Raw genomic sequence first — 25,955 nt, forward strand, 5'->3', positions numbered from 1 at the left:
GGAAAAGAAGAAGAAAAACCGCAAGGGAAAAGAAGAAACAGAACGAGAAGTGCAGTCGCTGATACCATTTTTGAGACCTGCAGGTGCCTTAAGCACGAGGCAATATTTCTTCTCGACGCAAGGCGTCGGTATCGCCACTCTGGTTAAAGACGTCACTCAAAGCGCGAGTGGAATGGCAGAAAAGGGACGGCCAGCTGTGAGCGACTGCAGGCAGTCACGGCACAACATAGGCGCTGGCGTCGATTGCGTCACACACACGGCCCCGCGCCTGGCCGCTCGCAACCAGCTGCAGATGGAGGACACGAGATACAGCGGCGAGAAAGCGTCACACACCGGCAGTCGCTGCAGGTGCCCCACGCATCGCCGTACCACTTTGAGCTGTCGCTGAGAATTCGTAGCTAAGGCAGATTCAAATTACGACGGGGAAAACAGAAATAACGGAACCTGAAAGATGTACCTGTAATATTGAATTCTGTGCATCTCCAAATACAGGCAACATGGACCGCGTGCAATAACGAAATGTACATCACAGTTTCTGCTATTTGCAGAGATATCGTACTGCAGAAATCTTGTACAGCAGTTCTCGTTAAAATGAAACCTAATTCATGAGATAAAACTTCCGGGCTGAGAGGCCGTGGTCGATCTGTTAAACTTATTCTTCCTGACGTTTCGTTGCCAACTGCAGGCAGCATCTTCCCAGGTGATTCACGTCAGGAAGTAATAGTTTTACAGATCGACCACGGCCTCTCAGTCCGGAAGTTTTAACTAAAGAAGACGCCGGCCGTGAAAGCCTACAAGTTATGATGAAACGTAATTGTTGCTGTCATCGCCGTCACTTCGAAGACTGTTTTTATGCAACTCTCCAAGTTAATTTATCCTGCGGAACCCTCTTCATCTCCCAATACCTACTGCAGTTTGAATCTGCTTACTCTAATCGCGCCTACGTCCCCCTCTACAATCTCTAATTTACACAATTCCTTCCATCGCGTAGTTGACAATTTCTTCAGGCTTCGGGAAGTCTCTTATCAACTGATCCCTTCTTTCACTCAGGTTATGCCACAAATTTCTCCTTTTCCCGATTCCATTCAGTACCAAGCTCATTGTATCGAACACTGTCTAAAAATAAATCTTGTTCGACTCGTATTCCGAAGCACGTTTAAAATAAAAAAAAAAAAAAAAAAAAAAAAAAAAAAAAAAAAAAACATTCTTCGTCCAGCCTTCGTGACATCATTTTCCTATAGCGCAGCAAATGAATGTCACAATGCGGGAAGGGCGAATCTAAGAACGTTCTAAGGGCGACTTTCTGTTTACCAAGAAATATAATCCAGTTTTCCTATTTCTTAGCGCAGAAAAGGAAAGAAAGCACATAATTAAAACCTGTCAGTTTATGGCACGATGAGAAAACGTAGATATGCATTTATTTAGGTAAAAAGACAAAGTCTACTAGAAATCCCTGGATATTATAGGAGATACTGACGTTAACTGATGAAAGGAGAAAATGTAAAAATGCAGCAAATGAAGCAGGCGAAACGGAATACAAACGTTTAAAAAATCAAACTGACAAGAAGTGCAAAATGGCTAAGCAGGAATGGCTAGAGGACAAATGTAAGGATTTAGAAGCACATACAACTAGAAGAATGATAGACACCGTCTACAGGAAAATTAAAGAGGCCCTTGGAGAAGAGAGAAGCAGCTGTATGAATATCAAGAGCTCTGATGGAACACCAGTCCTCAGCGAAGGGCGGAAAGCTGAAAGGTGGGAGGAGTATATTAAGAGTCTATACAAGAGAGATGAAGTTATATTACAGAAAGGGAAATGGACGTAGATGAGATGGGAGATATGACACTGCGTGAGAATTTGACAGAGCTCTGAAAGATCTAAGTCGAAACAAGGCCCCGGGTAGACGAAATTCCGTCAGAACTACTGATAGCCTTGGGAGAGCCAGCTATGACATAACTCTTCCATCTGGTGTGCTCGATGTATGAGACAGGCGAAGCCCCTGGGACTTCAAGAGGAACATAACAATCCAAATTCCAAGGAAAGCAGGTGCTGAGCGGTATGGACATTACCGAACTATCAGTTTAATAAGTCGTGGTTGCAAAATGGTAACACGAATTCATACGAAAGAATGGGAAAAAACTGGTAGAGGCCGACCTCAATCAGTTTGGATCCTGGAGAAATGTGGGAACACGTGTAGCAATACTGACCCTACGATTTATCTTAGAACATACGTTACGGAGAAACAAACCTATGTTTATAGCATTGTTGACTTAGAGGAGGCTTTTGGCAATGCTGACTGGAATACTCCGTTTGAAATTCTAAAGGTAGCAGGGATAAAATACAGCTAGTGAAAGGCTATTTACAACTTGGACAGAAACCAGACGTCAGTTGTAAAGACTCGAGGGGAATGAAAGTGATGCAGTGGTTGAAAAGGCAGGGAGACAGTGTTGTACACTATTCTAATATTTTTCTTTCTGTACAATGAGCAAGCAGTAAAGGAAAAGAATGAAAATCTGGAGTGTGAATTGAAGTCCAGAGAGAAACAATAAGACGTTTTAAGGTCTGCAGTCCTGTCAAAGACAGCAAAGGACTTTGAGGAGAGTTTCTTTTGAAAGCTAGTGACCGGTTTTTGGCATTAGTCGGCTAGTAGGCAGCAGCAGCCGGCCGAGATACTAGCAGCAACCGATTTTGTGACATTTTGCTAGTTGCTAACCAAGAGCGAATTGTACAGTTTCATCTCTGTACTCTGGTAATTAGTTTCTTCAGTTTCTGTGTGTTAATTTAATATTTAATAGACACAGTTCTCGCGTTTTAGTTTGCGTCAGAAAGTAAACTGATTTTGGAATATATACAAGTTCCTAAGTGGGGCGAATTACTTAGTCTCACCGGAGTACTTCAGTAGTTCGGTTTTTCAATTTCTGCATATTAATCTAGTTCATCAGACACACTTCTTGCGTTTTCCTCCGTGTCTACACTAGAGTTTGAAAGGTCTCTGTTGGATTCCTTTCATGTTGATTTCTTAAATCTGTTGTCATTTATGGCATAAATTCCTCTTCGGCATTTACTGTGGCGTTTCTGACTATCTGGGAGGAGACTGAGTAGTGGAACGTGTTACTTTTACACATAAACAACAACGATCTGTCACACTACTACACTTTAAAACACAGTTTATATGTAATTCATGTCACACAGTCTCATACGGAACCTACATCAGCTTTCTTTTATATACTGTATATGATAAGATACTGTCATCCCCCTTCCCTTCTGTGTGAGAGGATGAATGAGCAAATGTATTTCTAGTTGCACGCTTGAGGGTAGCAGACAAGCCTGTCTGCTAGAGAACAGTAGGACCAACGTCGGAACAGGTAGCTACGCTTTCTAAAAGCAGAGAGGTTTCTATTCTTAGTATGGTCCTGTCCGTCCCTTGTCATGTTGGTATAGGAAGCTGCCTCTCTGGCCACTTCCGTTTGAATTTGTGAGCCACCCTCAGGAAGGGACCACGGCAGTCCGTCCGCGGCGAGCGTCTCAAGTGGTAAGATCTCCGGCTAAGCGCGTGTCTGCTAAGTCCGTAGGACAATGGATTTCTTAAGTTCAGCCTAACTGAAAATTTAATCACCTTTATTTCATGTTTAGCTCTAAAATATCTAATGTTATCTTAAATTGCAACGCAGTGTATTTCGAGTGTGAAGTTCAGAATATCTTCCAGTAGTTGCTTTGTCACTACTTTGTGAGTGGAGTGGAACCACGTGTTGATCAGTAACTCTAACTAGCATCATCAATCTTAAATGCGAATGTGCGTGAGATTATAACATCTCGTCTTGACAATACTTTTCAATATAGCAACTTTTCTTTGTGTTCAACCCACGTGGGGTGTACTTTGTGAGACCAGTACCACGTGCTTATACAATTGTTTGATGCATCAGGTTAATAGTAAGACGATAGTAACCAGTTCGAGGTTTTTCTTTTGTAAATTGCTTGTCGATCTAATTTATTTTAATTATCAAAATTATTGTGGAGTTACACACTTTGTGTAAACCAAGTTGAGCACGTGAAGCATATGGTGTAATCATCAAAGTAGCCCTCAGCTATTCTTTTCGGGAAGATTTTACAGAGAGTTAGTATGAATTTAGTATACCAGTGTGTGGTAATTACATGACGGACAGGATTGCGCTACGAATGTAACTTCATTGGGTGAAAATTGAATCGGTTGGTTGTGGTTAATTTCCTCTTGCATATGTTTCAACGTTCTTCGTGTGTTATTTTATGAATGCAGTGTTGTATGCAGTCTCCCAATCTTGGCTCCATATTTGATGTGTTCTGTAAGATTACAAACTCACATTTTCACGATCCTAAATAAGGCACCAGTTCAGTTATGAATCAAGTTTAATATGCTGAAATTTCAATGATCAATGTTAAAATAAATTTCCAAATATAAACTGATTTATTTCTTTTTATTTAAATTATCTTTTTATATGTATATCACCGGTTGTCGTATGACTATTAAAAGATTATAATTAATGTTAGTCTGGTTGGGAATTTGGTAAGCTAGACTGGATACCTGGTGAAACAGTTGCTCAGTAATGCAAGGTTAACTTCCCCAGACAGCTCACAGCTTTTAACCCGCTTTTATTGAATATCAGCACCGCTTACACCAGAAATTAAAGCAACAATATTACAAGTTCCTTAGTCGATAGTCCTTGTTTGTCTGGGTAGTGTAGTTTTCCACAAAGTATGGATAGGGTCTGTGATTTCTGTGTGCAGATGCGAGCCGAGTTGGTGACACTTCGCTCTCATCTCCAGGCTGTGATGGCTTCGGTTACACAGATTGAAGCTTCACTGAATGGGCACCACTGTTTTGAGCCAGCTGTGGGGATCCAATGGACGTCCAGCACATCTGAGTCTGCCGATGGTCCCCACCAGTGGTCAGCCCAGTTATTGGTAACATTGAGGTTGACCCCTCACCTATGGTCGAGTGGGAGGTCGCCTTGGGGAGTTCCAGGTGGCTAAAGGCTTCCCATGGGACTGCGCGTGAGGCTTCACAGTTAATCCGACAAACAGGTTCCAGGTGCTGTCTGTGGCTGACACTCTCGCTCAGCCACATGCAGTCGTCTGTCCCGTTTCACAGGGAACCTCTCAGCCTGCAAGATCTGGAGAATCACAGAGGGTGGGATTATTGGTAGTTGGCAGCTCCAATGTCAGGCACGTTATGAGGCCCCTTAGGGACATGGTTGCCAAGGAAGGGAAGATAGCCAATGTGCACTCCATGCGTGTACCAGGTTGAGTCATTGCAGACATGGAGCGAGTTCTTCCGGATGCCATGAGAAGCACAGGATGCAGGTCCAGAAGTAACACTTTGAATCACATGATTTAGGAATCTGCCTATTTCAGTATGCTAACGAGCAGTTCAAGACCTTTCTGTATCTACATCTATGTGATTTCTCTGCCATTCACAATTAAGTGCCTGGCACAGGGTTCATCGAACTTCTCTACTGTTCCACTCTCTAACAGAGCGCGGCAAAAACGAACACTGAAATCTTTCCGTGGAAGTTATGCTTTTCCTATACTATGATAATCATTTCTCCCTACGTAGGTTATCACCAAGTATTTTCACACTCTGAGGAGAAAGTTGGTAATTGAAATTTCATGACAAAAACCTGCTGCAGCCACAAATGCCGTTATTTTAATAACTGCCTCTACAATTCGCACATCATATCCGTGGCACACTCTCCCCCCATTTCCAAATCGCGCATCATATCCGTGCCACTATCTCCCCTACTTCGCGATAATAGTCGCCCTTATTCGAATTTTTTCGATGTCCTTTGTCAATCAAATTTGATGTGAATCACACACCACACAGCACTACTCCAGAAGAGGCCAGAAAAGCGTAGAGTAGGCAGTCTCTTTAGCGGACCAGTTGCGTTTTGTAAGTGTTCTGCCAGTAATTGCAGTCCTTGGTTTCCTTTCACCACAACATTATCTATGTGACCGTCCAATTTAAGTTATTCTTAATTGTATTTAGTTGATGTTAAAAAATTTAGATTTGTGTGATTTTTGAAATTAAGGAGATCCTAGTTACACGATAAATTTCTGAACATAACGTGGAGAAATTTCGAAAATGTGCCACTCTTTTGTTGTTTAAAACTAGGCGACGAATGCCGATACCTACTGCGCTGCTTAGCCACTGATCCTCTGGTTAGAGTGATAGTTTCAGCATCTCAAAGAGATTCTTCTTGTTGTTCCTCTAAACTTTCGCTTTGGCCTGGGAGACCACATGCGTTCTCTACACTCCTCCACCTCTCGCTTTCGTGGGACACTGTCCTTTTCTCAGGTCCGTCCCTACGTGTACCTATCGATATCGTCGTTCCATCTTCTCCGTGGCCTCTTTCCCCTTCCTACCTAACTACGAGCCCTGCTCATATCGATCTTCTTTCTTCCATGCTTCGGACAATATCAGCTTGTGAGTATAGCTCTGCTATTCTATTCTGCTCGCTAAAAATTCTTCCCAAATATTTAAATATGTCTACTCTTTTAAAAGCGAATTAACCGACTATCAATGGGTTTTGATCATTGTCTGACCTGCTCGTGACCATGTACTAAGTCTTCTGCTCGCTAATTTGTAACCCTGATTTTCTTGCAATAGGTCCTCTCTGCTATCCACTTACTGGAGCATCGTCCTCGGATGCAAGCAGATTTATTTGTGATACTACCCATCTTTCTTCCAGCGTGGTTTCATATTTAGTGTTCTTTGCCTATCTTTTCTAAAATTAAATTAAAAGGTATTGGAGATAATGCATCTCGTTGTCTAAGAGCAATGCTGACTCCAAAATGCTCTTATATTCCTGTAGCGATCTTTACTCTGCAATAAATTTCCTCTGAACACATTTGTACCATCTCTTTTAAATTTTATGGAAACAAACACTAACAATACATTGGCGATTGTGCTCCTGATCTGTAATCAGCTTTTTTGAAATTACAAAAACAATGTGAATGTCAACGTTATGTTCCCAACCTTTCTCAGTTACATGCCACAGCGTAAAAAGGTGGTCTATAGTTGATCTGTTCCTTCTGAAACCACAATGATAGTCCCCTATTATTCCTGCAATTTTGGATCACTCTCTTCAATAGACAATGATACAGAATATTCTAGCTTACATTAAGGAGTGAAATTCCTTTGTAATTATCACTTACCGAGGAATCGTTCTTTTTTAGTGTTGGGCTGATTACGGCCATTTTCCAGTGGTTAGGCCATCTCTCGTATACCCAAACACTCTTTAACAGTTTTGTAAGTATTTTAATACAGTACCGGTCCTCCGTTCCTTATTAGCTCTTTTTTTTTGAGGTTTTTGATTATTTGTGGAGTTCCCTCTTCATTGGGGATCTCTAACTCGCTCTTTACAGTCTTTGGTTTCTCACATGGAAGAGACTCAATGGTGTCGCCACAGTTTAGTAATTATGCCCATCGCCTTTCTACTTCAGTGTCGTTCGCGAGTATCTTTCCCTGTGTGTCTTTATCAAATGTTTCTGTTTCCTTATATTTCTGTGTTGAATCTTTTATTGTATTCTATCGCTTGCGCCTTTGTCCCACATTTTGCGCGGGGTTGGCGTGGTTAAATCGTATTTGGCATGTTAATGGGAAGGGGTGGCCGGATGCCCTTCCTGCCGCCATCCCGTACCCCCCCGGGACGGAATCAGAGTACCCCATCTGTCTGCGTCCAGTGGAAATCACGGAAAAGTGCGGATGTGCTTCAAATGTCTGTGAGTCGTGTAACTGAGGAGGGACGTGGGGACCAGCCCGGTATTCACCTAGAGGGATGTGGAAAACCGCCTAAAAACCACATCCAGGCTGGCCGGCACACCGGCCCTCGTCGTTAATCCGTTGAATCTTTTATTGTATGTATATTATTTATTGATTCCAATCGAGATACACAACCAACCTCTTTATGTGTATACGGTGCCTCACAAGCTATCAAATGGAAAAACGTGGACCTCAGCATACGGACTCCAAGCATTTGAGCTCGGTGGCTCGTCATCTGCACCGCGACCCTCCACCACCTGGCTCCGCCGAAGCTGCTGGCCTACCAGTCGATTCCGCAGCAGAGGACAGGAACGGCGGAAGGAGCACGCGAAGAGCCCACTCCCAACCCGACGTGACACGAACCGCTTCCGCCCGGCGCCCCGCCGTCTGCCAGCTGCAGCATCTCGTTACGCCGCTATCGCACTCATTTTTACGCTCTATAATCTCTGGGCAAAGAGCAACGGCTCACCCGTTTATCTGTTTACACACGGCTCGAGTTATACAACCTTATCACTGTGCAGTCCAATGTGACACTTGTTGCTAGGCGGTGTCGCCATTCTAATTCCGTTAAATATGTTTCGCTTAGGCCTTTTTTCTTTTTTTTTCGCACACTGCGATATGGACGTTAACAGATTCATTGCTAAATTAATAATGCTGCCTTATCGTCCTAAGTAATTAAAGCAGACGCAACAAAAAGTTCAAAATACAGCAGGTGAAAAAACTTGAACTTCTTAAGAGACCGTGGCACAATAAAACGACAGAGGAAAACGAGCAAAAAGGTTTTACAGAAGAAACGGCGGTGCTGTGAACGTGACACATTTCTAGGTCACAGCACGTGGTGTCGACACACAAAACTACTGGTCTAATTTTGTACTACTGTACTATAAGCAAGCCGGATGAATAGGGCTAAGCAGCTTTCCAATTCAATACGATTTTGCATCACGAACGCGATGCAACAAGGAAGTGTTATACTCGCTCGGCCTTTCAATGTCAGAGAACAACACGAGAAGTACGGCGGGCCACCGAGCACGTCACTGCCTACGTCTCTAAAGAGATCTCCCAGCCACGAAAATTTATGTGGCGTAAAGGTGTCTTAACCAATCTCAAAGAGTTTCTGTGGTTGGGACTAAACCTAACACAAACAAGTAACTGTTTAAAATACGTTATTTCATTATTCAGTAGCATGTTCCAGATAATTTAGGTGACTGCGCTGTAAAACAATTTACGGTACAAAGCAATGACGCTATACATCATTTTCGTATCTGAACGAGGAAGGTTTAGCAACAAAAACACAAATTAGTAAGTAGTATGCATGATGTTCTTCGTAAGACTCGTCAGGCGCATTTTGTCTGATGTTTCAGCAGGTATTTCTTCAGTGTGTGGCTGGAATCAGCCGAAACAAATACTGATCACCAAGTCTTTCGCGCGACGCACTGTGTCGACGGAAGGCGACCGCATTGGCCTGGCCTGCGTTGCCTGCTACTGCCAAGCAGCAACGCTGCACAGTCTCTTCTGGAGTACTGGTTAATCTCCATGTTTATATACACTGATGACACCGGTATTGCACCAGACGAATTTGGGACCGCTCCATCGAATGGGCGCATAACCTTTCTCTGCAGTCATAATTTTGTTTGTAACAGGAAACAAGACGCATTCCGTCAACACTTGGTGCGTCGCGCGGAAGACGGGGTGATCGGTATTTGTTTGAGCTGACTGCAGCCACACTCTGAAAAAACTTAATTGCTAATATCGGCCGGAACAACAGAGAAAATGCGCCTGGCGACTATTTGGAGGGACAATCGGTACACACTGAATTTTAACATGCGCTAATGCTAAGATTTAAAATTAATACTATGTACCCGAATTGGAGACGTTCATGTTGCAGTCTCAAACTGGTGCAACTTTTTCCCGAAATTGTTTGTACAAACCTGACTGCAGCAGCTGTATCATTTTTTCTACCGGAGATCCCCGGAGGCAAGAGTGGCAAAGAAAGTTTAGATAGTAACAAAAATTAGAAATTTGGAGCTACGTCAATTTCTACGTTATTATCGGCGTAGCACTAGCTGAGTTCACAATGATGCTGGGAAAGAGGGGGTTGGGCGGAGAACCGGCCTCAAACTTGTTCACATTGCGAGAGAGAGCATTTGCCTCACAAGAGCACGGAAACCAGACAAAAACCTAAACTAGAAAGTCTAAACGGTGATTTCAACCCAGATATTCCCACAAAGTTCCCAGTCTGTTCACTACTGCGTCATCCCGGTGGTCCGGAACACGACAAGGGGTTCAACACTCGCCTGTGCGGTTATAATTCAGGCGTTATGTGATCGAGCGTCGTCTTTAAAGAAGAATGACAATTCACGCCCGTTCATTCGGTAATGTTTGTGCCCCACTAGTACACGTAATGGGGGATTGAACGAAGGGCTTAAAGTTTATTACCTTGTGCTGTAAAAATGTATCAATTTCTTTTGTATGCGGAAGTGGCCATATGGAGCAATTTCTTACCATCGTCGAAGATATTCGGCATTAACGAGTCACTCAGTTTTAGAATCTGCCATCGCCGTAGCACGGGTTAGGCGCTGCCGCCGAGAACACTTCCCTGGTGACGTTTCTGTATACGTCACACGGCCGCTCTGTGCGGACGGTGTGACGTAATTACTTACTTTCCTCTTTAACCCGTCACATTCACCTACTACCGTTACGGTAGCCACTGCGCTTTTCCTCGACACACTTATTCAATTGGCAATTAATGTGCACACGGAATGAATTGTCAGTCTGCAGCGGAGTGTGCGGCGATATGAAACTGTGAGCCGGTCCACGACTCGAGCCTGGGACCTTTGTTCTAGCGCCTGAGCAATCCGAGCACGACTCACGACCCGCCCTCATAGTTCTAACTTCCAAACTCCACAAGAGTTCTGCTGCATACCTTGAAGGAAAAAATTATGTTGCGGAGGCGTGGGTTAGGCACAGCGTTGGGGACTTTTTCCAGTAAGGAATACAAGAGAACTCGTGTGATATTGAGACGGTAGGAGTCGAGGTATTAACGGAAATAAAGTTGTGAGGACAGCTCTCGAGTCGTGCTGGCGTGGTTCAGTCGAGACAGTACTTGCCTGCAGAAGGCAAAGGTCTCAGGTTCGGCGCCCAGTACGGCGCACCGCTTTTCTCTGCCAGGGAGTTTCAATATTGACACATTTTCATCTTTTTTTCACAAAAAGTAATGGCCCGTTGCTATTCTATAAACATCACTGTCAACAAAATCAGTTTAAAGAAACCCTCAGTGACAGTCCGTGCGCTCAGCCTTGGAGATTAGGACCGATGGCTGGTGCTTATCGTGTAGCTTAGTATTCTATCGCGACCCAAGCAGGCGCCGCAGCGCAAAGCAAAATAGTTAGTGCACTGTTTCTGGGAGAACAGAATCTCGTCGACTGTGTATTATACGGTAATGAACAGCTTTTTTACAATATTAGTCACTAACTTCAGGACGCATTTACAATGAATTCAATTACGCAATGAGAGCAGTAGTCGGTTTAACAATTATATAAACAAAAAGTTTTTAGTTCCGCATTATCAACATGCGCGTTCCGATTTCTTTACGTATGATCAGTAATATTAGCGAATTTTTTAGTGTTATGGAATAACTAGAAAACTCATTCTATGCAGTCACATTCTGTATTGTAGTGCTAACGTTTCGTCATTCACTTATTGGCAAGGATTTTGAATCGAACTACTGAGAATTTCGTAACATGTTACATTATTGGATGAGCTTCAACAGTAGAGTCCACCACGCGAAGGATAACCTGTGTGCAACCGTATCACAGCTGAGTTACCTCGAAAGAATTGTTTTTAACACTATTTAAGTTTCTGGTATATCGCACTATAAGATTTATGAAAGGGACAAATAGTTTAAGTCACAAGTCGGAGCGAACAACGACAGTGTTTCGAATTACGAGTTCGACTGTCATGGCGCTCAATCATCGAAGCAACGGTTTACAAAACATACAGTGTTACGCTGCAGATAAAAAGTCTAGCAATTAGGGTGCCACCAAAAAGTATGAAAGAAAGTCGGGGCAGCTGAGAATACTAGCCGACTTTGAGTTTCCTGCAATCAGAAATATCCTTACCGGCAACGCAATAAAGCTTGTTCAATCAACACCAAAGTAACGCACTCAAATTTGTATCGTGGTATTAACATAGGACCAAATATTTTTCAGTCGCTCCTACATACGCTGTGGGATATATAAAAAAAATAACTCCCCCTAGAGTACCAAACACCAGCTGTCCATACACTACAGGCGCGTCACAAATACTTCCACCGGTTAAGCGTCATCCCAACTTTGTGATTTGTAAGGGAATTAGGAAGATTAGGTTTCTGTTCTCGCCATCGACGATGTCGCTGAAAGACGGAGGGCACCGCGGATGACGGACGGATAGAGGGGTGATTCAGTTTTATGCAACCCGCAACGCCTTCAGAAACCACGAGCGAGATTTTCACATTCTCTCGCTCGCTACATGCAAACTGTTAGTCCTACGGAAAAAATTAACCGGACCTTTTTGTAGGAAATTACCAGAATTAGTATTCACTAGAGACCGTAGTTGGTCGAGAAAATCGTACAAATGTGACCTTCAAAAAGCACCCCCTGCCCCACAGTCAGGATATCTAGTGTGTTGTTCATGGCACTACCTGTCACCACTCAAAAAAGGCTACTACTACACTGCACAAGTTATTTCCCACACTCGAGCCTTTTTTAGTATTTTTTATTTTTTACTGACTGGCCTTACTACGCAGCTGGTTTTGTTGGGAACGTACAAATTTTAATATTGAGATTTGCGCAAATTTTACCTAGTAATTTTGTGAATTTTAGCAGCAGAAAATAAATTACGTTCATCAGGCTTTCTCAACACGAAACAACTGTGCTCGTAAGGGTTACTTTAGGATAAAACTATCAACGAATTAGTTTTAGCGTAACGTTTACAAAAGTAGTTTTTTTCATCAGCCGACTATACTGGCGGTGTAATAGCCCAATAAAAATAGACCAAAAAATGTCGAATATCGAAAATGTGTGGTGTAGATGGAAATTTTCGTGCAGTGGCAGGAGGAAGTGCCGCGAAAAACATATCTAGAAATCCTGACTGGTGAGGGACGAGTGTGGGGGTGAAGGTGCATGTGAAGGTCACGTTCGAACGCTTTTCTTCAGTAACTAGAAAACCGTGGCCTTCAGTGAAATCACATCCCAGTACAAAAGTGAACTTCATTGTGTTTCGTGAAAAAAGGCCCTATTTATTTTTTCTCTACAAGTAACAGTTTGCGTGTAGCAAGCCAGAGAATGTGTTTCTCCCACACGGTTTTTAAAGGTTTTACAGGTTGTATAAACCCGTCGGTAGGGACGACTGAATCACCCAGCATACTGCGAAATGGCTGAGCCGGCCCATGGCTCAAGGTGTGTGGACCTAGTTGCAGCTTGCCCACTTAATGGTTTCAAGAGGAATAAAATTATTTTCCAGTATTTCTTATGATCAACCGAATTTGAAAATTTAAAATGCTGACATAATCTATTAATTAACAGGAATAATCTAATGTTAAAAGGTTTAACACAATAAGCTAAATATTAAAGTTCGAACTTGTGTACATGTCTCGGGCAACGGCCTTGCCGCAGTGGATACACCGGTTCCCGTTAGATCACCGAAGTTAAGCGCTGTCGGGCTTGGTTGGCACTTGGATGGGTGACCATCCGGGCCGACATGCGCTGTTGACACTTTTCGGGGTGCAGTCAGCCTCGTGATGCCAATTGAGGATCTACTCGACCGAATAGTAGCGGCTTCGGTCAAGAATACCATCATAACGACCGGGAGAGCGGTGTGCTGACCACACGCCCCTCCTATCCGCATCCTCCACTGAGGATGACACGGCGGTCGGATGGTTCCGGTAGGCCACTCGTGGCCTGAAGACAGAGTGAGTACATGTCTCGAGACAGCGTAACTCGTGGTGCTGTGTTACCCAGACTACATTCGTACAGTATTTGAGAATGATCGCACTTACCGGCTTCCAAGAAACTTTAATCACAACTTGAAACCTTTGTTAAACATTTTTCGCTGACACACACCATAACATTATGAGGCAAAAAGTGTGACGTTTACTATATTTTCGCTTTTTATGCCGTGGAACTTGAGCATCAGACATAACGTTTTAATTTACACAGAATACCGCTGAATGCAACTGCAAAAATTATATCATTGTACGACACACAGTTCAGCGGAGATGACGTCAGAAACACTGACACCCGAGCAAACATAGCTTTTGCTTTAAGCGGAGCGCAAATTACCCGCACTGTACTCAGTTAGTGTTTGATAGTGAGAACACTTGGCGACTTCCGACAAACTTTAAACATAATTTCAAACCTTTTCTTCCGTATACGCGTAATATCAAATATATGACATATTAACTCATTTGTATGAAGGAGTTTGGACCTGATTTACACATGGGAGTTCAACTCTTTAAGCCAACAATGGGAAATCCTGTGGATCGGATGGCGATCTCAACCGCACTCCTTCTGAATGGAGATGCAGTGCTTCTGAGCATTTCGCTACCTCGCTCCGATTTGTGTGGAAATGTTAGCGAATACATTCCAGCGATATCCCAGCCGCCGAACTTGTACATTATTTTTTTCTCGAACGGGTTACAAGTATGTCAAATGTCAGTCTTATTGACTAGATGGCTGCAGTATTAGCAACTGTGTTCCTTGATTGTGTCTGAAGTAGATGACAGCGGAGCCAGGCAGTATCTTCAAGCGTCACGACGTGGTTTCTATTATTATTATTATTATTATTATTATTATTATTATTATTATTATTAACCTTTAGTGGAGGTGCTGATGTTTTCATCTCCATCAAACTGAGTAACAGTAGCTGTAATATCCCGACGTCAGACACAACAAGATACATGGAACTTGATCCAGGTTACTGTTGCGTAGTGCCCCCCTTTGACCCAGTGGGCAATTAAAAAAAAAAACAACAAATAAATAAAAAAAGATAAAAAATAAAATTGATTCTATTCGGTCCTAGAACCTTTCCTGTAACAACTTTCCCATTTAGGCCGGCCGGAGTGGCCGAGCGGTTCTAGGCGCTTCAGTATGGAACCGCGCGACCGCTACGGTCGCAGGTTCGAATCCTGCCTCGGGCATGGATGTGTGTGATGTTTAGGTTAGTTAGGTTTAATTAGTTCTAAGTTCTAGGGGACTGATGACCTCAGAAGTTAAGTCCCACAGTGCTCAGAGCCATTCGAACCATTTTTTTCCCATTTGGAAAAGTGTAATGTATGCGAGTAATAGCACTGCATGCACCTCAATAAATGACTGGATAAGACGTTTTACAGGCTAGAGGAAGATAAGATACTGACATATTCCACAGGCATACGGATAATAAAGCACTGTGTAAGGCGCCTTGACATCCGCGTTCGTGACCACTTCCTGCCACCCAACATCACGATCAAAAATATATATCGCCAAATTATGTTCGCGACTTATCTTTCGAGTACCAGTATTTCAACAGCTTCCTCTCTTTAGAGGGTACAGTTTCACAGCAATTCAGCCACCAAAAAAGCGGAGGCGAGGGCTTAAACCCTAGAGAAAGGTAATGAAGAAAGGAAGGAAGGAAGACCAGAGTTAGATCGTCCGAGATGGAGAACAAACTGGAAATGGGGAAGGATGGGCAAGGAATCGGCCGCTCCCTTAGGAACCGTCCTGGCATCACCTCGAGCCCCCTCGGTCACGGCCGCAGGCGTCGGGCGGGGCCCGTGTGCGCAGGCGCAGGATTCACGCCGCCGGCGCGTGCTCCGCCTGTGCGGGTGACATCACTGTTTACACGGCCAACTGGATGCTAAGCTGGCCAGGCACCGCTGCTGACGTCTGGGCTGTTTTCTTTTCCGCACACCGCCCAATATCGCCAAGGGCAACACGTCAACTCCCAGATACTGGCAAACAAGTAGATTCTAAACCGCGCAACGTTAGATGTACATAAGAGACCTCGTAGGTCAATTTTTGGCTGTGTCGAAACATTGTAAGGTTCTGAGTCGCCTTTCTACGTCGGACTGACGCAGACCTAGAACCCTGTGACTTAGCCAGTAGTTCAGGGTTCGTTCCGTGACGTACGCCTCTGTAATTTCGCGTTGGGAAAACGGGACAGTTCACTGTTGCAGGCACCTTCTCTGTTCGAGGCGTGGCACAGTTCTATCCAAAACCACTATAACAAAGCTACTTTGTTGAACAAATTAAAACCGTCATTACAGTATATTACTGCTTCCTGTTCAATAAAAAAAATATACGAGGCTCTTAATATTGTACATTTCCACTACAAAGCGTAAGGTCTGTGACAGTTACGTACGACAAATTTCAAGCACAGTTAGCTTTTTTTATAGAAGAAATTCAGACGCAACAGCGTGTCAGTTACTGCAGAACAAATAGTCTATGGGAGAGAACCTCACTGTAGTAAGAGTGAGCTATTTCTTTCTTGAGAAACTAGTTCCACCTGTTAAGCCACCTCATTCGCACTTCCCGTTGTCTTGATGAGCACAAAGTTAATGTCCTGACTTACCGACTGACTCATCACCGCCCAGCCCAAACCGTTAACGACAGAAACTTGAAATTTGCAGAAGGTGTGGGTCTTACAGGGTACGTGTCGTTTTAAGAAGGGATTTTTCAAAATTCCAAATCTATGTAGGTGAAATAAGTGATGAAGGCCTTTTTCGAAAAATGTAGCTATTAAGGCAATTTTGAAGCTAGGCCTATGAAAATTGACATTTGGTTTCTCAATCAGAAATAAAGAAATAAGTGTTTGAGCATTTCTGGAAATTTAACGCTATGTGAGTGAAATGGTGGGTGAAAGCTTTTTTTTAATATATATATATATATTATATTATTATATTATATATAATATATATAATTATTAAGGAACTGCGAAAGTGTTGGCTCTGAGCACTATGGAACTTAACATCTGAGATCATCAGTCCTCTACACTTACAACTACTTAAACCTAACTAACCTAAGGACATCACACACATCCATGCCCGAGGGAGGATTCGAACCGGCGAGCATAGCACAAGCGCGGTTCCAGACTGAAGCGCCTAGAACCGCTCATCCACAACGGCCGGCCCTGTGTCAGTGGGTTTTGAAAATGGAACCCCTAGGCGGTGAAATAGGGGATGAGATTTGTTATGACAATATTTTATTGTGAAAGCATTTTTAAATATAAATCTATGAAAAATTAAATTTGACTTCTCAGTTAGAAATGATAAAAATTCGTTGGGCACTACTTTTTGGAAATTCATCCCCTTTGGGGGTGAGACGGGGGATGTACGTTTTTATGGAAGTATTTCATTATCCAAGCATTTTTAAGCTAAACCTATGAAAATTTGTATTTGGCTTCTCTGTTAGAAATATAACGTAACCATGTCTCTGTTTTTGGAAATTCAACCCCCAAAGATGTGAAACTGCGGATGAAACGTTTTATGAAAATATTTCGCCGCAAAATCATTTTTTAAAATTGTTGTTTGGCTTCTCGGTTAGAGATGAAAAGATAGGTGTTCCACTGTTTTTGGAAATTCAACCCCTAAGGAGTGCAACAGGGTGAGACTGAGTCACTGAATGACTCACCATCGCCCAGCCCCAAACCAGTGAGGGTAGAAACTTGAAATTTGGAGAGGGTCTGGATGGATCTTGTATTGTAGACAACATCGTTTACGGAGGCATTGTCCAAAATTCCACTCCTAAAGAAGTGAAATAGGTTATGATAGGCTTTCTGAAATTATGTCGCTATTAAGAAAATTTTGAACCAAGAGCTACAAAAACTGGTATTTGGTTTCTCAGTCAGAAAATAAAAAATACATGTTTCAACAGTTTTGGAAATTCAACCACTAGAGGATAAAAGTTATTTTACAAAATAAATAAAGCATTTTTAAGGCCACATCTATAATAATTGGTATTTAACTTCTCGGTTATAAATTAAAAAGTACACGTTTCAGTGTTTCTGGAAATTCAAGGCCTAAGTGAATGCATTAAAGGATGAAAATTTTTAAGAAAATACCTGTTTACATCAAAAAACTTTTTAAAAATTATAACGCAAAATTTATGAAAATTGGTATTCCACTTCTACGTCAGATATAAAGAAGTATTTGTTAGGCGGTGAGAACTGCTATGGAAATAATCCACAAGTAGGCACAAGGTACGATTAACAAATCCTCTGGGCTCCAGCTGCCAGAATTACCGTGAAAAGCTTAGATGTTGTAATTTGTGAACAACACAAAAATTCCATTAAATAAAAACAAAAAATTTCTCCCGGCCACACAGTCTACGCGAGCGAAGCAGCGGGCGGTAAGCTAGTGTGCGACAGTTAAGAGATTGGATGTTTTTTTTTGACAACACTAATCACAAAAGCAATACTCTTCGTGGTTAACGTATTTTACAAGCAATTTGCGATTCTGTTATTAAATCGCAGGGCACACAAAACATTACATTCGTTTCATTTAGATTTTAGACAGTACGTTACTTTGGTAGCATTTTGGTTGGAACAATCCATGCGCAAGGTTACTTGAGTCCAGTCTTCAGAAGAATAGAGGAATTCGCCACATCTGTAGAGTTGCCATTCCGAGTGAATACAAGGTTTGCACCACTGGTTTCTGTGGATGTCGAAATAAGCTTTAGCGTCTACAAAGACATTCTATCTCCTAACAGAAACAGATTTACTTTTAAAAATGTAGAGATGCTTAATGTCTTGGAGTACAGCTTTATGGTTTCTCCTTCTTTTGATGAGTGATATTTTGATGTACTTGTTCGTAATTCAATAAACTAGACCAGAGGAAGGAAAATCGTTCTATTAGTTGAATAAAGTAGCACCTTTTCTCTCTTTTTTCCTTATTTGAGCACTTTTTTCATTTAACTCGAATTATACTTATTAATTGTCATCTTCACTCAAAGTCAGGAATACCAAAGAACTCAGAAGTGTACTGTAACTGTGTGGCATCAGTAAACGTAGCACGTTGATAATGGTGTGCCAAATAAAACGAAATGTTGTGTTTAAATGAAAAATAAGTTAGTTGCTACCCTCAGGGACAAATAGAACAGTAACATATTTTTGCAGTTAACGTTTTTTCATGTATTTATTTCTTCACGTGTTTCTACGGACTATTCAGCTATGTTGCAGAGCAGTGGTCTCCCTTCAGGCGAAATATGTTCCCGGTGAGTCTACAAGCAGTAAGATTAATTATATGGAGTCACCTTAGACGGAAGTGTTGTATGCATCTAAGAGCAGTTATAGATAATATATAACTTTCGTGCGTGATACATTCAATGCCTCATGAAATTTGTTACCGTCAATCTCGTTCTCCATTGGGATGGAGCGAGTTAATGCATCGCCGAACTTCTGAAATACACTCAAAGAAATAAAATATCACCAAGGCGACAGAAACAAATGTCAAATTGAACTTAATCGTACTCGGGAACTCCCTCAACAACAGCGGACCTCTACACGAGATAAAAGAATGTTGTGTCCCAGACAGGAATGTATAGAGATAAAAGGAGATAATCAGACATGCTGAAATCTAGCACTGTGGCTGAATAATCAGCCGAAGTGGCACTTATGCATTCTCACTTAAATTTCAACTCATGCGTCTAGCTTTTACAAGAAACGTACTTTTACGAAAACGACGACATACTCTACATATGAATCACAAAAAAGTTGTAAAGTAGCAGCAACAATGAAGGTCAATCACTTGCTAGGAAACAACGGGGCACAGAAGCAATAACCACGGCAGGAAGAACGACCAGTCGTATTCAGCAACTGTTCCAATGCCAGGAACGGTTCTGTCACTCATTAGGTGTATCGTTTATTTATAGACTTGTGCAATACCCACTGTTTGCAAGGAAGAATAAACGTTTATGTTTTTCTGCAATGTTGTTACATGTTCACTATGCACCGTGCACATCGGACAGTTGCAATTTCATGACAGAAGCGCGAAGAAAGACATGATCTCCCCCCCCCCCCCCTTCTCCACAGTAGACCAACCTTTGCAAAGCACACGGGCAGTGGTGTGTGGGAAACGCTGCGTACCGGGACGAGAAATGAGAAGTTAATAGGCATTTCCAGGTATGTATTAGATAAATTCTTCATTTGTGTGGCCATATTGTCCGTAGTTGCTTTACAATTCCTGACGGTATTTTTGTTCCGTCTTTATAACTACAAGAAAACACTTGTTTTCTTTTCCACCAGACGCGGTTCGCTCTATTGAGGTAAGGCATCATACGTGGTTTGTAATTTAACATATTTACAATTACATTTGTTTTTAAGATCGAAAAATAGTTCGTTAAAAACTTGTTCGTTTTTACTTCGGTGATTTATGCTTGGTTTCTTGCCTACATCAGGAAACAGCGTCTTCTAGCACGTCTTTGGTGTTTTTCTTCACAAGACAGTGATGCTTGCAGTCTAATTTTTCGTTGCTCTGCAGAACTACGCATTTCTTATGTTTTTATCGCACGCCACTCTTTACTGTTTATTTGTATACTTTTAAGTGTGTATTGTGTTTTGTACTACTGCCAACATAACTTTTTGAATACTTTGTCTTTGACATAACTGTTTTTTAGTGAATTGTATGTATGTTATTTAATTTTAATTTTGTTGCTGTGTATTTACATACTGTGTAAGAGTACAGAAGGAATAGTCATTGAGTGGCATCCTTTGTTTCTTTCTTTCTTTTATAAGTGGGGGAGGGACAGGCAAGGATAAATGGACAAACTGTGTAGCAATGTGACACACAATGAGTCAGAGGAAAAGGTGACTGGCAAGAAGTGAAATGAAATTAAGGGGGAGGAGTGGGCCGGGGGTTGGTTGGGAGAGGGTGAAGGATGAGAAAGTTTCTTTTTATGTAACATTTTTCAGTTATTTCATATAGTGTCTGGATTCCAATATTTATTTGGTCACTGAGCAACTATATTTTTGTGTTTATGCTTTGTGTACGTCGAAATTTTCTTGGAAAGAGAGGATGTGTTGTCTTTGCTGATTTTTATGATGTTCATACCTTTTTCAATTTATGATTGCATTTATTTTGGTACTGCTTGGTCCGTGATATTCTTGTTTTAGATGATGGGCCAATGTTCAATGGTTTGAACCGTATTTCAATGCTCTGATGTGTTCTTTATGTCTTGGGTCAATGTCGTGCCAATCATTCCAATATATATTTTTTCACAAACACTGCAACTGACCTGATAGATAGAAAGCAGGTTGTCGGTTTCTGTCTGGTTTTGATTTCAGTTTTGGGTTGTGCTTTTGTACTGAGTTCTTTGTTTTATAAGCAATTTTTATGCCTTGTTTTTTGAATATGTTACCTATTTTATGTGTGAATTTGTCGTGGAAGGTCATTGTATGCCGTTTTTTGTGGTAGTGCAGGTTGCGCGTGTTGGTGTGGTTTGGTCAGTTTTTTTTTTCATTATTTGTGTTTTCATTTTTCTGTTTAGTTTGTCTACCATTGCTTCTTTCTGTCAATTTTTTAATGCTATTTCTTTTATAATGGCCAACTCTTTTTGGAAATCTTAAGTGTTTAGGGGGATCCTGTTCTGCCTGTTTAACATGTATCCGATTGCAGCCTGTTTCTGACCCTGTATGTTATTTGAGGTTGTATTTAAGATAGTGGCAGTTCTTGAGGGTTTTCTGTACATGTCAAATGTATGTGTGTTATTGTCTTATTTTGGCTATGTCTAGAGAGCTGAGCGAGTTTTCCTGTTCTTCTCTACTGTGAACTTCATCTTTTTGTATACAGTATTTATGTCTCCATGTAGCTGCTGTATTCTATTTTTAGGTTCATCTAACGTGCATATTATGTGATCCATGTACCTTAACTAATAGGATGATGAAGTAGCTTTTCTTTGTTATTGTGTCTTCAAATATTAATTTTCTATATGATTCATGAAAAATGTTGGCTATTGCTCCTGATACAGGCGAACCTGGGGGTAAACCTCCTCCTTGTATGTAGTGTTCTTGATTGAATTCAAAATAACTTTGTCGAGTTACTACCTGTAAAAATTTAATGGTTTCATCTGTGTGTTCATGAACATGAGACGAAGAAACAATGGCAGATAAACATAAAAATAAAGGCGCATATATATATATATATATATATATATATATATATATATATATATATATATCAAAAAAATTAACCAAACCATACCAAAACATACAACCAGCACTACTACAAAAAATGAAATACAATGGCCTTCCACAACAAATTCACACAAAGTAGGTAAGATGTTCAAAAAACAAGGCATAAACATTGCTTATAAAACAAACAATATAATGTAGACATAGAGCAGTGAAATATGGTACAAACCAATCAACATTGGCAGATAATCTAAAACAAGAATACAGCAGACCAAGGAATACTGAAAAAGATGCAAACATCATGCGAATCAATAAAGACAGAAACCTACCCCTTTTATCAAGAAAATTTCCACATACACAAAGCATTAACACAAATTAACTGTTGCTCAATGACGAAATAAATATTGGAAACTGACAATATATAAAATAACTGAAAAAATCACATCCTTCATCCCTCCCACAATTTAATTTCACTTCTTGCGCCTCACCTTTTCCTCCAACTCATTCTCCATCACACTACGTGTTCCCACAATAAAAGAGCAAATATTAACAAGTTATTTTAAAGAAAAATGCATACAGTCATATTTACTCCAATGATGAACGACAATTAAATACACGCATCTAAAAAAGTTTTGCATCACCTCGGTTCCGAGAGTTCCGGAACCTGTACAGAAAATTAGAACAGAGATCAACATAAACTTCATTTCCGACCTTTTGATTGCTCATGAAAACCACATCTCCATGTCCGAACATCACTTTGGTTCACTCCGAGGCGCCTGGACACAGCCCTAGTTGAGAGCCCTTCCTGGCACAAAGTAACAATGCGGACACGATCGAACCGCGGTACTGACCGTCTAGGCATGGTTGAAATACAAACAACACGAGTTGTGTACCTCCTTCCTGGTGGAGTGACTGGAACTGAGCGGCTGTCGGATCCCCCCGTCTAATAAGCGCTGCTCATGCATGGCTGTCTACATCTTTGGGCGGGTTTAGTGACATATCTGAACAGTCAAAGGGATTCTGTGTGCGATATAATATCCACAGGCAACATCTGTCTTCAAGAGTTCTGGGAACCGGGGTGATGCAAAACTTTTTTTGATGTGTATATGATTGTGAAGAGAGACATATATAGCTTCAAGAAAAAATTTCTATAAAATAATCATAATCTTGCTAGTCTAAGTACGTTAAAAACATCGATCTTATATGTAAGATCTTTGGAAAACATAGCGTGCTCCTAAAATAGTAAAAACTATTCCTAATGTACTTTGTGACAATTACATGCAGTAATTGGAGCAAGGGCGTACATGGCATAATACGAGGGTGGTTTGGAAATTTCTCGGAATCATCACGAGAGATCAGCGCAACGTGTTGTTCACGTGATATTCATTGCACTGTTGCCTGTAAACACGTGCCACGTCAGCGCTCTTGGAAGAGAACTCCGACGGTAACATGGCTTTGTTGTTGTTCCCGTGTAGTGACTTGCGAAGATGGAAAAAAATCGAGATTCGAGCAGTGATTAAGTACTTCGTAAAGAAAGGTATGAAAGCAAAGGACATTCATGCCGATTTCCAGAATACACTGGGGGACTCTGTCCTTCATATTCAACTGTTTCCAAGTGGACAAATCAATTTAAATTTGGTCGGGAGAGCTTAGATGATTATCCGCGCAGTGGTCGGGCAAGATGTGTCACTACTCCAGAAATCATTGCAAAAGTGCACAAAATCGTCATGGAGGATCGCCGATTGAAAGTGCGTGAAATTTCTCACGCTTGCCAGATGTCATCTGAAAGGGAATATCACATCTTAGCTGAAGAATTAGAAATGAAAAAATTATCTGCAAGATGGGTGCCACGACTCTTGATGCTGGACCAAAAACGCACGAGCATGGACATAATCGGAAAAATGTTTGGCCGTTTTAGGAGGAACGAAGAAGATTTTTTGCGAGCACAGATGAAACTTGGGTGCACTACTATATCCCAGAGACAAAAGAATAGTCAAACAGTGGAAACATGCTGATTCCCCGCCACCAAAGAAAGCAAGGACAATTCCTTCGGCGGGAAAGGTCATGGCATCCGTGTTCTGGGATGCGAAGGGGATTCTGTTTGTAGATTATCTCCCCACTGGGCAAACAAATACCGAGAATACTATGCTGGATAAATTGCAACAAAAGATACGCGAAAAAAGGCCAGGTTTAGCAAAGAAGAAAGTCATCTTCCATCAAGACAATGTGCGTCCGCACACATGCGCCATCGCCACGGCAAAATTACACCAACTAAGGTATGAACTGTTGCCACAAACGCCTTATTCACCTGATATGGCTGCGTCAAACTTCCATATCTTCCCAAAACTGAAAATTTTTCTTGCTGGACGAAGATTCACTTCAGAGAAAGAATAGATAGCCGGAGTTGGCACCAATTTTGCAGGCCTGGAGTAAACTCATTTTCAAGATGGGACCAAGGCACTGGAACATCGATGGACCAAGTGCATTAATCTACAAGGAGACTACACTGAAAAATTACAAAGTTTCAGTGATGTAAGCACTTTTTCCTATTCCGCTCCGAGAACTTTTCAAACCATCCTCGTATGCCATTACAGAATCGTTCATAAAGCAGTATCACTTGTCCCTATGTTAAAATCTTAAGTAATACCAATGCAGCCAAAGTATAAAGCTTCCATTTTAGATACTTGAAAACGGCTTAAGACCGAAATTGTACGGTGGTAATCAAATAAAGAGAATGCCAGCTGAAGGCACACGAAATCATTCAAAAAATTCAGCGCAGCTGCAGACCTTGTCGCGGTGAAAATTCTAGAAACACTAGAAAACGTGTTACGTGGTGACGGCGCGAGATGTCCACAGCCCCCCGGGGGAGGGGGGGGGGGGCGAGATAAGCCGTCTAACTGTTAGCGGATCAGTTTTCACATCCTTAAAGTGCCGAGGCTTCTCCTGACGTTAGAGCAGTAATCTGACTGCCGCCGAAGTTGACGCGGACTGCGTCAGGAGTAACTGTGAGTGTAATGAAATCGTGAATTCCTTCCAGCATTTTCAACCGCGGCAACAGTAACTTCTACAAAGATTTGTGGTGCAATCGGCCGTCGGCCTTTCGCAGGAGCATTTCCCAAATCGCCAATTAATTAGAAATTCCGAATCACGTTGTTCAACCCAAGTGTCGAAAGAGGACCTCTCCATATTCCTTTAATGCGTCGATAATCGCGAAGAGCAGCGGCACCACTTGCCGTTGTTTAGATAAAACAGCTGCTCAACTTGTCCAGACGTTTATTCACACAGTCTGCAATGATGCACAATGATAGTTGTGTTTCAATCCTACGTCGCCGTAGCATTACTGGTACCTTATGGCATTACTCATAACGCGAATCCTACAGCGCACAGTCTGAACATCATTCCTATAAAGTTGGGTACCTATAGGGTAAGTAGTTTTCCCACTACACCACTATACTGGCTAAAGTTTAATTATAACACTCTGTACAAGACACACGTTTGCTTGGTTCAAATGGCTCTGAGCACTATGGGACTTAACTTCTGAGCTCATCAGTCCCCTAGAACTTAGAACTAGTTAAACCTAACTAACCTAAGGACGTCACACACATCCATGCCCGAGGCAGGATTCGAACCTGCGACCGTAGCGGTCGCGCGGTTCCAGACTGCAGCGCCTACAACCGCTCGGCCACTCTGGCCGGCACACACGTTGGCTGCAGAAGGAACGGTGCAGCGCGCATCTGGACACCACCTGGAAGGAGCAGGACTGCGTGTTTAGGCCAAGTGTTGAGACTGCCTCGTGCCCCTACCCGACTCGTATTTGGCGCCTGCGTCGAGTCGCATCACTGATATACCTATTTGGTTATTTGGCTTTAGCCATTGCTGTGACGTACAGTTATCGTCTGAAAAAATTACTGCTACTGGAGTGTAATTACCTCCACTAGGGAATAGACACAGTCCAGAGATGCTGTTAGATGGAATGGTCTGTGGAGCGAGGGCGATGGACTCGCCTTCAAGCGGATGGTGGTT

General features: G+C 42.0%; 1 protein-coding gene and 1 pseudogene across 1 annotated transcript in view; one reads left to right on the forward strand and one right to left on the reverse strand.

Moving 5' to 3' along the window:
- Positions 1–25,955, reverse strand: part of LOC126243607 (putative mediator of RNA polymerase II transcription subunit 12) — a 542,395-nt gene that overhangs the window by 233,575 nt on the left and 282,865 nt on the right. The gene's annotated exons all lie outside the window — the stretch shown is intronic.
- Positions 13,429–13,546, forward strand: LOC126210563 (5S ribosomal RNA; annotated as a pseudogene).

This window comes from Schistocerca nitens, chromosome 1 (genome assembly GCF_023898315.1).
Source record: "Schistocerca nitens isolate TAMUIC-IGC-003100 chromosome 1, iqSchNite1.1, whole genome shotgun sequence".
NCBI lineage: Eukaryota > Metazoa > Arthropoda > Insecta > Orthoptera > Acrididae > Schistocerca > Schistocerca nitens.